Source organism: Alligator mississippiensis, chromosome 14 (assembly GCF_030867095.1).
Source record: "Alligator mississippiensis isolate rAllMis1 chromosome 14, rAllMis1, whole genome shotgun sequence".
In the NCBI taxonomy this organism is placed as follows: Eukaryota; Metazoa; Chordata; order Crocodylia; family Alligatoridae; genus Alligator; species Alligator mississippiensis.
Genome location: NC_081837.1, coordinates 18,263,926 through 18,276,710, shown reverse-complemented (window position 1 = coordinate 18,276,710; position 12,785 = coordinate 18,263,926). Strand labels below are relative to the sequence as shown.

Here is a 12,785-nt window from a genome sequence, read left to right as displayed (position 1 = left end):
GAAATTAAAATTGCACTAGCATTGATACAATATCAGTAATAAATATAAATCTAAAAGACTAAGATAACCTGAAACAAATGAACACAATTCTAAAGCCAAAAGTCAGAATTTGACAAAATGAAACAGAATTTTTCCCCCACTAGGATTTTCTTCAAAATCAATACTATTTAGCACACTATTCCAGGCCATTGAAACAACTTTTTTTTTCTGATGAAAACCTGTGCTTTGATGAAAATATTCTGACCTTTTCTATCTGTTACACAACAGGGGGGTTTAGTTCAGGCAGTGAAGGTTCACAGTGTAAAGTCCAAAGTGCTTTGGTTCAACCTGTAGAGCAGTGCTTCTCAACATTTGCAGAGTTAAGGCAGCGCTTGGAAATTGCCAGTTCTTACCTTTCACTCCTTTCTTGACTGAAAAGCTAAGAACTGGCAATTTCCAAGGGGTGCCTCTGGGTGATCCTTTTCTTTGGGAAAGATATATTTATTTATTTATTTTTTTTGTGACCAAAAGTGTGTGGTCACATTGCTCCGTATGCACTAGCTGAATCCACTTCCCTTGTGAATCCTTGTCCCTGCAGGGCTTTTAGAAAATTTTCGCAATACCAGCTACCTACGGACAGATCTTCTATCATAGTCTCTAGTCGTGCATGATGTCTCTGCATGCGCAACTGTCTCTGCACATACTGAAGTGTTCTCCGAGATTTATCTAGATGTTAATCAGTGACTCATATTATTGGATGAATAATCAGAGGACAATACAGCACTGCCTATTTCTGAGGTGAAAAAGTGCAAGCTCTGTCTTCACTTCTTTTCCCCTCAGTAAATTCTGACTAACAAAGACTCTTATTAAATCAAAGGGAGACTGCGAGGAACCCACAGAGCAAAGATGCTGTTTATTATGAATCCACCCAGTGCTCTCGCACGCTAAATGCCTGCATTCCAATTCAAAAGAAGAAACAATCATTTTTAAATAACAAATCTGAACTAGTTTCTGAACATCTGATGTGAGGAAATAAAACCTTGTGCTTGTTCTTCCACTGCTAGGAATTGCTGAAATAAAGAATTTTCATTTGTGAAAACAGTCCACTCATTCTCTTTATCCTTTTTGAGACTTCCTGAAGCAGCAGCTGTTCAATGTGCTTCCCATATTGCTTCTTTCAGTGGAAATTTGCTGCATCCTGGCACTGAAGGTATTTGCAGTACCTAGATATCATTAAGTTTTACCTTCTTTCAGGACAAAACACACAAAGCCAGTGCTCAGTAAAGCCTTGGCCATGGGACTGAGTGTCCTTATGCAGATCTGGAAGACTTCCAGACCTCCTGGTGGCCTCCCTTTCCTTGCCGTTTCTCAATAGACAATGATGTCCTCATGCCCGTGACAGCGGTTTGATCAGCCCATAGTCCATGCACTTCACAAGGCACTCACGAGCTGCGTCAAGAGCATGCTATATTTTGGGGTCATCTTTTTGTTTGCCAACGACTGTCAGGATCTCCAGGAGCTCACTCTCTACCAACTTTTTGGCGAGTTCTTTGTCAGCGCTGATTAGGTTGTAAGCAACAACCAGCCCACGGTGCTGAACATCCACACTGTCCTGCAAGCAGAGCCTCTGCAGGATTTCCAGCCACTGAATTGTCTGAACGGAAGGAAAAAAAAAACTGTGAATGACCAAGTGGAGATTTTGTATATTATGGGAAAATCTCAGTTAAGAGCACAAGGTTGGCCTGCCACTAGGTAAGGTCCTTTTCAGTGGGGAGAAAGTGGTCACTTAAGACAGGAACAATTGATGCTAGCCCGTGAAAATTTCTCTCTGTTCCCATGAAAGCTCATCCCCCATCAAGCTGTTATGCTAGATGGTGTCTTCTGACTGTAGAATAACAAATTCCTTTCCACAGTTTTGTTGGAAAAGACCTGGCACAGTTACCACATATGTGGGGCCTTTAACTGATTCTGGAGCTATGTGACCTAAGGGAGCAGGGTAGGGTTACCAGGCTGCTTAAACAGCTGGCATAACCAGACAGCAGGGAACTACATTTACATTTCAAAGCAGAACCTGTAAGGGGTGAGAGACTGGAATACATGAGAAGAGGCAGAGGCAGACAAGATTCTTTGGGTAAATGTGATATCTTTTATTAGGCCAACTAATAGTTGGAAAATTGTTCTTTGCAAGCTTTTATGTGCAAACACCCTTCTTCAGGCATAGGGAGAGAGCCTGAAGACGGGTGTTTGGGCCTGGACTGGACATAAGACATAAGATGGACTGGACATAAGAAGCATGTTATGATCAAGGCACTCAAGGGGGAGCAGGTGGTGCAAATTCACCTCTAAAAACCCAGGCAAAGATGAAACCTGTGGGATCTCCTCCTTATCATCTAAGATGACCTGCAGATCCCGCGGAGACTTTGAGACATTCTGCCCTCAGGATTATGTAAGAGCTATGCAAGGCTTCCTGTTGTCTCTCTTTGGCTTATTACGTTTCGTTTTAAGTTAGGAGAAGTTGTGTGTGCTGTCACTGTGTCTTACTGGACTGTGTCTTAGCTTGGCAGAATGTTTCTGTTGTCTTTGTTACATACTTGAAATTCCAAATTGCTGTACTCAATTAAACGCTTTCTTCAGAAAACAGACTATTCTTGTTCAAGCATTTATGAATTCAGTGTCACTACCTAAAGTCTAATGTTAAAGTCTGGTAACAGTTTGCTTTTGAATCACTGATAGCTAAATTGAGAAATGGAGATATTAGGCCCATGGAAACAGAGGCTGAGCAAGCAGCCTTCATCAACCTGTCTTGCTTTAGTTCTCTGCCCAGGAAAGCACTTTGATAATGTCCTTTAATTCTTCCTGCTTTTCCAGCCAAGTACTTCTGTACTGTTCTGCCAGTCACCTGAATCCTGACTTTAGCTATCACCAGTGATTCAAAAGCAAACCTTTACCAAACTTAACATTAGGTAGTGGCACTGAATTCATGAATATTTGAACAAGAATAAATCCAGGTTGCTATGGAGTTGTGTGCTCACACCATTCAGTCTTTGGGAATCAGATTTCACTCCTTACCACTTGAGTCATTTTATAGCAGAGTTTCTTCTGTGCTGCTGTCAGCATGGCCAAAGCTCCCGCAGCTGCTTTCTGGACCGTCTCATCATCCTCACTACACAGTAATACAATCAGCTTGAGTCTGTCATTTCCATGAGCCACAAACCGCTCTTGAACCTGAACAAGAGGGAGTGAAAAGATGGGTAAGCTGAATGAATGGCAAAGCTGATGGGATTTATACTGAAATCATAGCTTCACAAGCCTTCAAATTAAGCAGTTGCACTAGAAATAGCATTCAGACAAGTTACAGGAATTGCCACACTAGATCAGACTTGTGAACCAGGTGATTTGGTATCTTGAATGAAACCGTGGTCAACACTAGAAGCTTCAAAGACAAGTAAAATAAAACCCAATAGGGAGAGGATGTGGATAAGCTACATCCAATCACAGTCTCCCAATAGTTTCAGGTTGTTTTAAACCACAAAAGATAGCATTTACATTATTTCCAAAACATGCCACCTGAAGAAGAATGTCCTGCATTCAAAAGCTTGTCTAACACTATCCCAACTATGCAATTGCTTCAATAAAAGATATCACCCCAAGGAATCCTTTCCTCAAAATATTTTAAGGCACTGAGTTGACTGGGTTAAACCTATTGCAACTCGGTTGCATGACTGCTGCCCTTCATTTAAGATCACTGCAATATGGCATTCAGGGCCTTTATGCAATCAGACATTTGAAAACACAGATCTCCGCCCCCAAAAAAAACAAAACAAAACAAAAAACCCCAAAAAGGAACACGTGAGAGATGGTTTTGCTGGTCACTGGTTTCTGTATCAGAAGCAGCAGAAAAACCAGAGAAGCCCTAGTAGAGTTGAAGCTATCCTCAACATTCCCAAACCTATGACTAGAAAACAGATGAGGGGATTCTTAGGTGCAACGGGTTATTGTAGACAGTGGATCCTGGGTTTTGCAAAACCCTTGCAAGCATTTACTCATGATACCACCCCAGAACCCCTCCCTTGGACTCCTGAAGCCAAACAAGCGTTTGTGGCCCTTAAGAAAGCCCTCACTGTTGCTTCCGCTCTTGGACTCCCTAATTATAAGAAACCCTTTACTTTGTTTTGTCATGAATGGGAAGAAATCGCTTTAGGAGTACTCACTCAGCTGCATGGTGAAAAGCATTGCCCAATTGTGTATTACAGCTCTGCCCTTGATCCCGTGGCTGTGGGACTTCCTCCTTGCCTCCATTCACTTGCAGCTGCTGCCTTGTTGGTTGAAAAGGCAAATTCTCTAGTTTTGAGACACTCTTTAACCGTTGCAGTTCCACATGCTGTGATGGCCCTTCTCCTCAAGGGCAAAACTCAGCACATTTCCAATTCCTGTCTTACTAAATAGAGGAAACTTTTACTGTCAGCTGCAAATGTAACCTTAAATCGCTGTTCAATTCTAAATTCTGCGTCACTTCTGCCAATCGCCTCTGATGGTGAGCCTCATAATTACCTGTCTGTCACAACTCAGTTGTTAACCCCTCGAACTAACCTGAAAGACATTCCTATCCCAAACTCTGACCTTGTTTTGTTTGTTGATAGTTCCTGTCTTAGAAATGATGCAGGCAAAATAGTTGCAAGATATGCAGTATGCACTCAGTATGCCGTTTTGGAAGCCTATTCTTCACCCCAAGCTCGTTCTGCTCAAGTTGCTGAACTCATTGCTTTAACACGTGCTTGCATTCTTGCAAAACATCAAACCACAACCATTTATACTGACTCTAAGTATGCTTTTGGTGTTGTTCATGATTTTGGACAAACCTGGAAACAAAGAGGGTTCCTCACTTCATCAGGGACCCAAATCAGTCATGGTTGTTATGTAAAAGCACTCTTAGAAGCTGTTCAACTGCCTTCTGCTATTGCTATTGTTAAATATAAAGCTCATGAGAAACCCGTTGATGATGTCACACGAGGAAATGATCGGGCAGACCGTTCTGCCAGAAACGCGGCCCTTTCTGGCCCACAGGCTCCTAACTCTGGTCTTGTTTGTTTTTCAGCAGATCAGTCTCCTTTGGCTAGCCTTTCAAGTCTGGCCCTTCTTCAAAAACAGGCCCCAAAAAAGGAGATAGCTGGCTGGCTGCGTGCAGGATGTTCACTGCACCCCGACTCTCTCTGGCACTCTCCGGACAGCCGCCTGGTGGCACCTATAGAGCTTTTGCCATATCTTGCTCATTTAACCCACTCTGTGGCCCATAAGAGCAAAGGGGGGATGATTGCTACAGTACAAAGAAATTGGTTTGCCCCAAATTTTCCTTCCAAGGCACAACAGTACTGTAGCTCCTGTCCCATCTGTTTAGCTCACAACATTGGGCAATGGGTAAAAACGACACCCACAGCCCATCCCCCTCCATGGGGACCGTTTGTAAATCTGCAAATTGATTTTGTGCAGCTACTTAAGTGCTGTTCTTATGAGTACATTCTTGTTATTATTGATGTGTTCTCTGGATGGGTGGAAGCCTACCCATGAGTACATGCTGATTCCATCAGTGGAGCGGAGAAATTGCTCAAAGAATTCATCCCTAGATTTGGATTGCTCCTCACAATAGATAGCGACCGCGGCACCCATTTCACAGGGCAGATAGTAAAAAACATCTGCCAAGCACTCAACATACAGCAACACCTACACTGCAGTTATCATCCACAATCAAGTGGTACTTTAGAACATAAAAACTCTGATTTGAAAACGCGCAATTCGAAGATTTGTGCTGAAACAGGCCTCAAATGGCCTGATGCCCTGCCCATTGCTCTTATGCACATTAGGAACACTGTTAACAGAAAACATGGCCTAACCCCTTATGAAATACTCATGGCACGAACCGTGAGGATGCCAGCCACACCACCTGTTGCCCCTCACCAAACAGACCTACAATTAACTGATGAAACTGTACTAAATTATTGCAAGGCATTAATGAAGTATGCCAGGTCAGTTCATTCACAGGTCCAAGAAGCCTTACCTCAACCACCGGATGTTCCCTGTCACAACCTCGAACCAGGAGATTAAGTCTATGTAAAGGTCCATCAACGGAAAAACGCACTTCAACCAAGATGGAAGGGACCTTTCCAGGTACTTCTGACAACTAATACTGCTGTTTGTTGCCAAGGTCACCAAACGTGGACTCATGCCTCGCACTGCAAGAAGGTATCACCTCCATTGGACCCCAAAGCAGCTGAATTCCAACCCAGGTTGGGACCTTTCCCTGAGGCCAAGGACAAAGACCCTCAGGACCTCACTCAGGCAAGTGAGGAGCATCAGGGTGCAAGTGCTAGTAACCTCTCCCCTGCACCCAACACCTCAGCCCAGCTGGATTCATCAGTTGAAGAACAAAGATATCATCTCCAGCCTTGAAGAAAGTGAATGCTCCCACTCGGAAGATCACCACCTCGATCAAGACCAAGAGCCGACGTTCTCAGTCCTTTAGGTAACCTGAGCCCGGAGGACGAAGAAAGACTTTGGCTGCCATCCTGGGTTTGGCTGGTAGTGTTCTTTCTCTTACTGGTGCTGGTTATGTTTGTTGTTGAAATTCTTTGTCCCTCCTGTATCTAAAAATGGCACTGATATCCTGATACATCACACTTGGGTATCTTAGTATCACACAAGTGGGGTGGGAGAAAAATTTGTACTCGCAGATCTCCCTTAATAAAAGTAACTGCTGGATATGCTCTCACAGCCCAGCACACCTACACCAAGGAGTCCCAATGATCTGAAGGGGAAAAACAAAATGGTTCCAGTCTGCCATATTGTCTGTGAGTGAGTCATGTAGCCAGGTCATGACCTTGCTGTTACAGACTGGTTTAAACTAGTTTTTTTTATCCAGTAACAAGTTGAAGACATGTGCAGACTTGTCTGCATCGTGCCTAATGTTGATTGGTTTATACTGTTGCTATGCTTATGACATCACATTTTCTATGTTACCCCCTCACTGCCTATGTTCAGAGTCAGATTTCATGGCAAAATTCTGAATTCGTGTATGACGCTGACCAGGAACGCATTCTTTATTAAACTAAGTCTTTAAAGTTCGATTGGCCCGTTTGTCTGAGCCTCCGCCCAACGAACCCGGGGACGAAGTTTTCCCCCCCAGTTTTCTGGTGTCAGCAGTGGGATTGAATCAGAACACCGGGTTGGCAGCTTGAACAGTCTGGGGACACAACTGACACCCGTGGCACCAAATCTCAGAGGTAAGAGATCCTAATTAAAAAATCTCACTTAACGGGTCTCAATGTTCCCTAGCCTGGACAAGTAATGTCTTCTCGGTGGTAAGCGCTCCCTACGTTACTTTTATAAGTATAAGAATTAGTTTATTTTATCTGACTGACTGAAAGCTATAACCTTTATTTGAATACTTTATTTGAAACTGACTGACTTGGGATCCCTGACAGGTAGACTGTTCTGATTTTGTCTGGGGACGCCTAGACTTTTCTCTGTTTATCCCTTTGCTACTGGTCTCTAACAGTCTGTCCTGATAACTCTGATTTATATTTGAGAGATTGTCTTGTGTCCTTCCCTTGTGTCTGGTTCATGGGCAGCTGCCCCAAGTTGGCCGCTTGCGAGCCAATCTTGAAAGCAAGGGCTCGTGTTCCAGTTTGTGCATCCTTTTGTGTCTCTGGCACCGGGCATCGCTCTGACGAACCCGTTTCCCCTTCCTTTTGTGTCTCAGGTAAATCTCTCCTTGTTTTGTTATATTATCCTAGCAATGGGTCAAGGATCCTCTTGTCCAAACCCAAAAACACCTTTGGGGTATATGTGTAAGGAATATGGAACTAAATTGGGTCCAAAGAAGCAAAAGCACTTAGTTAAATTGGCACATGCTTGGAATGGTTATACCTATGAAAACCCTGGGTTACAGTTTCCTGATAAAGGAATCTTTGATCCCAATAAATTAAATTACCTGAGGGGATTCTTAGAGATACCCAAGCCAAAGCAGATGAAATATTGGTACCTATGGGATAATGAAGCTTCGAAAAGAAAAGAAAAATCTATTGAGACTAGTCTCAGAGACTCTAATGATAAATTAAAAAGGCAATTGGCTACATTAATGGAGGAAAATTTGGCACAGCCTCCTATAAAAGAGAAAAACCCTAGCGTTCCACCAGCTCCAAATTGCCCTCCAACATATAAAAACCTTTACCCTAGTATTCCGGCGCCCAACTTTACCCGCACCCAAGAAGATACAGAAGACCTACTAGATTCCTGGGTACCTTGTCCTGTTCCTCCTCCTCCTGCCCAAATAGTCAACCCTGCTCCTCCTGCTGCTGCAGCTAGCTGTTCACCTACAGAGCCGCCAGCAAGCCTGCTTTCTCCCCCAGCTTCCATTAATTTAGACTCCGATGATGATGACCTACCTAGTATGCGAGAAGTCAAGAAAAATCTAAAGTCTGAATTAAGACCCTTATACGAGGTGAAGAATATCCAAAGAGGTTCAAATGGGCAGACTGTAATAACCCTATATGCCCAAGAGGGAGGAAGATTGATTGTGACCACCTTCGGAGACCCGCAGTATTTTAAGTCAACTGTTCTCTGCCCATTGCGACAATACCCGCCTCAAATACCAGGAGGCCAACGGACTGTAGTTCATGTCCCTTGGACTGCTAGCGATATCACTACCTTTTGTAATACCTTTCCAAAACTCAGAGAAAGCCCTTCTGATTTTAGAGATAAGTAGCAGCAGGTCTTTAGTATTTACAGTCCCACTGTGTCTGATGTAAACTGGCTCTTAAACAGTCTGTTAAAACCAGAACAAAAACGACTCCTAATTGCAGAAACTAGGAATATTCCGGATGGCACCCCTTGGCCACAAAATGATTACAATTATGAAGAAAATCAAGGACTGCAAAATTTGCAAAATGCTAGAGCTACTTTGCTAAACGCCATTACCAGAGTAGCTCAGACTCATGTAGATTGGACAAAAGTAGAAATTGGCAAACAAAATCCTGACGAGCATCCAGCCGATTTTCAAACTCGACTTTGTGCAGCAATCCAAAGACATACCGGCATTGATCCTGGTGCAGACAACATGCGAACCAGAAAATTATACGTGGAGACTGGCTGGGTGTTTGTTACACCCTGACCATTTGTGGCGCTCCCCGGACAGCCGCCTGGTTGCCCCAACAGTCCTTCTTCCCTATCTTGCTCGTATACACCATGACATAGCACACGTGAGCAAAGGGAGAATGATAAAAACTGTTCAGTTTGATTGGTTTGCTCCAACTTTTTCATCTGTAGCTCAACAATACTGTTATACCTGCCCTATTTGTCAAGCCCATAATGTGAGAAAACCTGTAAAAACAAAATAAAGCAGCACATCCCCCACCTTAGAGGCTGTTTGTAAATTTACAAATAGATTTTATTCAAATGCAGCAATGTTGTTCTTCTGAATATGTTCTTGTTATTGTATGTATGTTCTCTGGATGGGTAGAAGCCTACCCATGTGCAAAAGCTGATACCATCACTGTAAGCAAAAAGTCGCTCAGAGACTTTATTCCAAGGTTTGGTATTCCTTTATCCATAAACTCCGATAGAGGAACTCATTTTACTGGGCAGATAATGAAAGAAGTCTGCAAAGTCCTGCAAATCCAGCAGAACTTTCATTGCCCGTACCATCCACAGGCCTCGGGCCAAGCGGAACGCCAAAATGGCATTTTAAAAAATAAACTAGCCAAAATTTGTGCTGAAACTCACTTAAAATGGCCAGATGCACTTCCCATACCCCTTATGAGTATAAAATCTACTGTCAATCAAAAGACCAGACTTAGCACACATAAAATCCTAATGGGAAGACCCATGAGGCTCCCTGCATCACCACCTGTTGCCTCCCACTTTTATAATATACGTTTACTTGACGATATTATTCTAGACTACTGTACGGCACTAATGAAGTGTGTTAAGGCTTTTCTTTCACAGGTACAAACAACTCTCCCCAAGGAACCATATGAGCCATGCCATTCCATCCTGCCTGCTGACTGGGTTCATGTAAAAGTCCATCAACAGAAGTCATCGCTGAAACCCTGCTAGAAAGGCCCATTCCAGGGACTCCTGAAAACCAACACTGTAAAAAATGTCAAGGACTCCAACCGTGGATCCATGCTTCACACACTAAAAAAACATCAGCCCCATTAGACATAGAGTCTCCTCCATATCAACCTTGTAATCAGCCTCCGCAGACTGGTAGTGAGCCTAGCGCCTGCCAACAGGAGAGCTCAAGACCAGTACTGGTGCCAAGCGCCTACTGGCGAAAAGGATTTGCCACTACAAAGCAAAGAGGATTGACCACTACAGAATAAAAAAAATGTACCCCAACGACACCACTATGCCCTTCGGGAAAGGAAAAAGGCCTCTACCTAGTTCCTGGTTCCCAAGGTGAGGTTGGTTAGTCGTAACCTAGATACTTCTCAGTCTTTCCTGTTAAATCATCTTATATAAACGTAAAGACTCAGCAGCTAAAAAAAACTTTGTAAATCAGACTAGACTTCAAAACAGGTCAAAACGATCACTCCCACACTGGCATGCTCACCAAAATGCTTTTCTTCAACTGTCTTATCAATATGCAAAGAATTTAAATGTTTCTAAATGTTAAGTATGTTCCCACTTGCCTCCTAGTACAATGACAGGGGTGCCCATAATTGCTTTATCCCATAATTAGACAACTTTTGTGATATGTATGTTAAAATAGTGAAAAAGTAAAAAGAAAAAAAAATTAGACGTTAAAAGGCTCCTGGCTATAATGAAGCTTCGAAAAGAAAAGAAAAATCTATTGAGACTAGTCTCAGAGACTCTAATGATAAATTAAAAAGGCAATTGGCTACATTAATGGAGGAAAATTTGGCACAGCCTCCTACAAAAGAGAGAAACCCTAGCGTTCCACCAGCTCCAAATTGCCCTCCAACATATAAAAACCTTTACCCTAGTATTCCGGCGCCCAACTTTACCCGCACCCAAGAAGATACAGAAGACCTAAATATCTAATATGTTGGGCCAAAAAGGCCCAAAAGGGGAGAATGTGGAAATAAGTTTAACCAGGCCTCTTACTTGACTAAGAAGAGAGGGAAAGAGAAGAAAAAAAGATGCTGATGCTGATGCCATGTATTTTAAAATGTTCTAAGATAAGGAAAAACCTTCATGCCTTGTTTTGTCTGTGTGCAGATGTTAACCTCCTCCTTTCCGCCAAACTAGAAGCTGATAACTGTTCCCAAAACATAGTGTTCTTTTAAATAAGTAAACTGCTTACGTGTGACAAACAAATGATCAACATCTTTCTGTTTCTCTAAAGGTTGCTTTGTCTGAACCCTGCATCTTTTCTCGCTGTCTAAAGTATAAATACGCTTGTAAATTTGTAGAGGTCAGAGTTCCTTTGAGAACTCTCCCTGTGATCACTTGTATAGTTTTAAATAAACCTAGATGGCTCTGCCAATTCTAACACAGCCACAACACGAAGTTTGATTTCTTCCACAGCACCCAACAGCATTACATGCCTGGGCACCCATCAGCCCTACCTCTCCCCACACACAATGTGCCAGGACTCTGTTCCCCACTTCCACACCCCTGGGATTTTACCCTGCCTGGCCACGCTTGGCCTCAGCCTGTTCCCTCCCCTGCCCCATGGCCCTGCCGGCCTCTGCCCCATGCAAACTCACCAGGAGCTGCTCCTCCTTTATCCATGCACTGTGGAGACAAAAAATATTTGTAGGCTTAGAGAGTGACGGCGCTGTCCCAGAAAACACCCCTTCTCCAAGGCGAGACATGCACAGAAGCAGGGATGGGCCCTGGGCTTGTGCCCGACCCCTGTGCTGCACAAGGGAACAGTCAGCTCCCTGCCCAGCCCCACTCCTACCGGGAGAGGAGGACTGCCACATCCTGCTCCTGTTGTGCCAGCTGGACCCTCAGTGCCGTCTGCTCAAGCTGCAAAAAACAAAATGGTTAGAGCGTTCTCATGCCATGACGGCCTGTCTGTCCGTACACGTTGCCATCTGGTTAGCCCATCTGTCCCTCTGGCCCTGCCTTTGCCCCCTATCCCCGAGCCCAGCCCCAGCCTTGTCCCTCTGGTCCACCCCTCCATGCAGCCATCAGCCAGCCCACTTGGGCTCCCTCACAGTCCTCACACTGGCTGGCTCCTGCTCACCTGCTTTCTGCAAAGCCCGGGATGGGGTTTTCCTTCCTGGGGAAGAAAAGAGCAGCTGGAGCAATGGCCTCCTTGGATCAGTGAACTCCTCATGTCCAAATGGTGCAAGGTAGGGCAGGGTTGGTGCAACCCTTGCCATTGCCAGGGCAGGTGACCCCCATTGCCAGGCAGGGCTCACAGCCTGGGGATTACAGGGTTGGGTTGTTACCACCTCTCTTAGGTGAGTCCCAATGCCCCGCTCAAGGTCCCAGGTCCCATCAATCGGATTTGGGAAGAACTGTTCCTGGGATCAGGGAATGAGCCCATGACCCCCTCCCTTATTCCTGGAGGGCCCATGGAGTTGGCAGGAGAGGTACACTCTCCCCCAGCGTCTCGTGTGCTGCATGGGGCTGGGAGGGGCATGAGGCACCTGGTTGCAGAGCCATGAACCTCATAGCCAACTATCCCACTCCCTGGGCAGGAGAAAGACTCACTGTAGCAGCAGGTAGTAGACACATCTGGCCCCTTGAATTCCTGCCTGAATTTGCCCCCAGCACTGCTCCTGGACCATCAGCTGGACCCAATCTGGTGCCAAGGTGCAGGGTGTTCAGCCCCA

General features: G+C 44.4%; 1 long non-coding RNA gene across 2 annotated transcripts; it reads right to left on the bottom strand.

Annotated features, from left to right (window-relative positions):
- Nucleotides 1–873: 873 nt before the first annotated feature.
- On the bottom strand, nucleotides 874–12,335 carry LOC132244814 (uncharacterized). Of its 2 annotated transcripts, XR_009456590.1 has the most exons (6): nucleotides 12,191–12,335; nucleotides 11,903–11,970; nucleotides 11,706–11,733; nucleotides 4,191–4,417; nucleotides 3,049–3,204; nucleotides 874–1,633 (listed from the first exon to the last, which is right to left on the bottom strand). It is a non-coding gene; the product is annotated as an uncharacterized LOC132244814 (long non-coding RNA). The 2 variants fall into 2 exon arrangements; XR_009456589.1 differs by lacking the exons at nucleotides 4,191–4,417; nucleotides 11,706–11,733; nucleotides 11,903–11,970; nucleotides 12,191–12,335 and having other exon boundaries at nucleotides 3,049–3,526.
- Between the last annotated feature and the right edge of the window lie 450 nt (nucleotides 12,336–12,785).